General features: G+C 48.6%; 1 protein-coding gene across 2 annotated transcripts in view; it reads left to right on the top strand.

Annotated features, from left to right (window-relative positions):
* The first annotated feature begins 284 nt into the window (after positions 1-284).
* Slc31a2 (solute carrier family 31 member 2) overlaps positions 285-4205 on the top strand; it is a 15979-nt gene continuing 12058 nt past the window's right edge. For both annotated transcript variants that reach the window (XM_005352636.2, XM_026782097.1), the window contains exon 1: positions 285-376. The gene's annotated coding sequence lies outside the window, so the exon portion shown is untranslated. The remainder of the gene's footprint in view (positions 377-4205) is intronic.

Genomic DNA, 4205 nt, shown 5'->3' with positions numbered 1-4205 from the left:
CGTTGCTATTGTGTTCTTGGGATGAATATTTAGGTGTCTGATCAAAAAAAGCAATAAATATTTTTATGATAATTGCCAAGGCAAAGTCAATTGCAAGCGGCCAGGCTTGTTGGGGGATTGAGGAAACCCGGCGTCAGAGAAGCCAGGACTGGGGGAGGATGGGAGCGTGGGTCCCCCGCGGGGGAGGCGGCGTGGCCTGGGTCGTGAGGTGGGGCGGTGAGGACCACAACTCCCAGGCTCCCGCGCGCCGCCACGCCCTAGCCACGTGAGCCGCGCGGCGGGGGTGCGGTAGCAGCTGCAGCCTTACCTAGCCAAGTCCGGAGCCGCAAGCGGACTGACGTGACCCGGGCGGCCGCCCAGTTCGCGCACCGTGGCGGTGAGTTCTGTGTTGCGCCCCGGAGGGGACGGAGATGGGCGGCTGTGCGGCCCTCCGGGAGATCTTCGCAGCCTCTGGCCCCGGGCTAGAGAGGAGGTTGTGTCGGAGACGCTGTCACAGCTGGAGTAGGGCTGGGGGCGCTGCAGGTGAAGCAGGCTGTTGCTCTGGAGTTTGTTTGTCCCCTCCTGCAGGGTGTCAGTCACTACAACCAGGCCAGCCCCAAGTGGGACAGGTGGGTGGGGAGAGTGAGGACAGCTGTCCGCGGTCTCTTCCCGGGATCTAGCCAGATTCGAGGCTTTGCGGAAAGGTTTCCTCCAAGAGGAGGCCCGGCGGGGTTCAGCGCAGCCCACGCGCGTGCACTGAGCACACACCCCCAGATCGGCCTGACCTGAGCACGTTCTTGGGTCTGTTTCTTTAAAACTAGCGACTTCCCCATCCTTCTTGCCCCCGGAATCTGAAAGTAGCGTTTTTAACAGACGTCTTTTCCTGGTGAAGTTCTCCCTTAGAGAGAATGACGCTTGCTTCCTCTTTGAGGAAATCCTATCAGGTTCTTCATCTCACAAAGAATGTCTCTGAATCTAAGACAGGAAGCCCACCCAGGCTGTTTGGTAGAGAGAGGCACTCCACCTTCTGCTGATCCTCTTACACGGAAAATAGATGGGAACCCCTTGATAAAGGTGCCCAGGCATTCAACGGCAGCACACGGGCTTTTGTCCCTTTCTGAAGTATCTGGTTAAAAAACGAAGGCACTTTTCTTCAAGTTTAACCCCAAATGAGAAAAAAGAAAAGAAGCCTTTGTGAATGACTCTGGTTTTGGGCACGGTCCCTCCTTTGTGAGGTGCCGCCCTTCATAAAGCACAGATAAACTGCCGGAGACACAGATTTATTATCCCCAGTGGGAACACAGCTGGCGCCCTGCGCTTACGTATCTCAACACAAGACCTGCCAACTAAAAGCTATGGTTCCTTCCTGTAAGTCTGGCTGTGTCTAGCTCCTCTCTCTCTCTCTCTCTCTCTCTCTCTCTCTCTCTCTCTCTCTCTCTCTGTCTTTCATAGTTCAAAATACAGAAGGAGTGAGGAAGGCAGGGGCATCAGAGGTTCTGAACTTTGTAGGGAAGTGGAATCTTTCCATATGGTGGGCAAGTTGAGGACACCCTGCCTTCTGGCTTCCCAGCTGCCTCCTGCTTCCCAACTGTCCCAGACACTTGCCTCCCCTCCCACAGGTGGCTTTGTTCCCTCCCCAGGTCACCCTGCCTCTCTGCTTCTGCCTGCAATCATTTCCCTGCTAAGCAATTCGAATGCCACCAGCCTTCTCAGTGATTTGCATCCTCAGGGCCTACACATTCCTAGCACAAGGAAAGGAGAAACTGTTGGGAGAAATTTGCTTTCTGTAGGTCTTTCCGTGGGCAGCAAAAGGTGTTGACTGCTTTTTTGCTCCTGAGGTAGTTGGCCTGGACCCAAGGATGACAGAATAAAATGAGTTGTGGAAACTTCCAGAGTGAGTAAATTAGCTACTGGACACATGCCATCCATGCCTACTGCTTTACCAGCCAGAGGCCTCCGCAGCTGCATCCTCGGGATACATGGAGTTCCCCTGTTGTTTGCATCATCATATTATTCTTGTGTGAACATTTTTCCAGGTCATCAACTGTTCATTTTGAAATTCTAACAAGGTGTCTCAGGATGGTGGAACTCAAAATGATTTTCCTATTTGGTACTATTGTAACTTTCTATGTTTGCCAACTACTACTTTCATATTAGGGAGATAAACTGCTTATCGTTCAACATGATTTTAAAGTTGTTACATAATTTACCTGGCCAACTCCAGCTAAGTAGGCTGGGGACATGGTGGTTTCGACTATTTCTCCAACATACCGCTACAGATTCTTGCTCCAGAAATACCCAGAGTGCTTATGAAACATGCTGCAATTTGAAGAGTGACTCATGCTTTCTAGAAAGTCCCGTGACTGAATACATGGACCTTTACACAAGGCCCTGCTTACAGTTGCTGGCAATAGCAGAGATGTTGGGCAGGGGGAGGTACTGGCAGGAGCTGAGCGCAGCGCAAGCCTGTGCAGCCCTCGAAGGTATGTGTTCAAACTATACCATGCCCAGTGCTCATCCGAACCTCTTCTCCTGGCTTCTGATTGACAGGTCTAAGGAGCCCAGGCACTGCATTTTCATTAAAGCTCTGAGGTCCTAAGGGAACATGACATCCTTCACTAAGCTACCTGGGCAGCGTGGGACTTGTTGACAGTCTCTGCCCTCAGTGGTTCACCTGTAATTCCCTGTGTGTGTGGAACCAGGATTTCGCACATCTGTGGTCTGCCCAGGCTCCTCCTCACCTCTACCCTCTTGCTTTGCATCCTGTTTACCAGCTGTAGTGCCTTAAGCACTGGCTTTTCTTCCCTGTCTTCACATACCATGGTCTTGTTGCTTCCTTTCTTTATCCTTAAAGGCGTAAGCACCACCATTGTGATTGCATGGATGTCTTTTCTCCTATATTTTTCTCCTTTCCTAGCTTCTTCCCCTTTTTTCTTCCCAGTGTGACTTGTCTCTGCCATTTTCACATCTTTTTTGGAAATGTTAAAACTAACAATCAAAGACTCAGTTGATCGAGTGCTTGTCTAGCACACACAGGGTCATAATTGAATCCCCAGTGCCACAGAAACCTAGTGTGGTGGTTCATTCTTGTTATCCCAGCACTCAGAGGCTGGAATTAGGAGGATCACAAGTTCAGAATCATTCTCAAATTCAAGGCCAGCCAGGACTATGCAAGACCCTGAACAAAACAAAAATGTAATGGTTCCGCAGTTAAGATTGTGTTCTGCTTTTGCAGAGAACCTAGTTGGGGTCCCAAAACGCATGTCATCTGTGGGTAGCCACAACTACCTGCAACTGTAGCTCCAGGAGGAGTCTGGGACCCTCTTCTGTGGGCACATGCAAAAGCTCGCACACAGATTCACACTTATACACATAATTAAAAATAAAAGTATTTTTTGCCAGATAAAACATTGCATGCCTTAACCAAAACACTTGGGAGGCAGAGGCAGATAGATCTGGTATACGTAGCAAGTTCCAATACATAGTGAGGCTCTCTCTCTCTCTCTCTCCGTATGTATGTATGTATGTATGTATGTATGTATGTATGTATGTATGTATGTATAAAACAAAAATAAAAAAATTTTCCACAAATTAGTTTTGTTTACTTATGTCGAATGAGGGTCAGGTTTGAAGACATGAGTTCTATTCCTGCTGCTGCCACCACCTCACAGTATAACCCTGGGCATGCCATAACTTCCTCGTGGGCTTCCTTAAAGGTTGTGTTGAAAGCACAGACTCTGAAACCAGTCTGTCTGGGCAAAATCCTGCTGGCCAAGATGCCAACAGATATGAGAAAAGATCAGCACTCTCCCGGGTTAGAGTCTGTCTAACAAGAAAAGGAATGGGCAGGAGACAGGGCTCTAGGTTCTGCCTTCTGGCAGGAAAAAGAGAACTGTTGAGCTATTCCAGCTTCCCCCAGACTTGATTACAGAGTCATCTCTTAGACTGTCTTAACAGCCTGTGGTTCTCATAGAATCCTTTAGGTTTTGGGGAGAGGGAGCGGTATTTGTTTTTTGTTTGTTTTGTTTTGTTTTTTTTTTTTAGAGGCAAGATTAAAACTCTTTTTTTTAATTGATTTTTATTGAGCTCTACATTTTTCTCTGTTTCACTCCCTGCCTCTCCCCTACCCTTCAACCTTCTCTCAAGGTCCCCATGGTCCCAATTTACTCAGGAGATCTTGTCTTTTTTCTACTTCCCATGTAGATTAGATCTATGTATGTCTCTCT

The sequence above is a fragment of the Microtus ochrogaster genome, chromosome 10 (genome assembly GCF_000317375.1).
Source record: "Microtus ochrogaster isolate Prairie Vole_2 chromosome 10, MicOch1.0, whole genome shotgun sequence".
In the NCBI taxonomy this organism is placed as follows: domain Eukaryota; kingdom Metazoa; phylum Chordata; class Mammalia; order Rodentia; family Cricetidae; genus Microtus; species Microtus ochrogaster.
The sequence above is the reverse complement of the archived record's forward strand: the minus strand, read 5'-3'. Positions and strand labels throughout refer to the sequence as shown.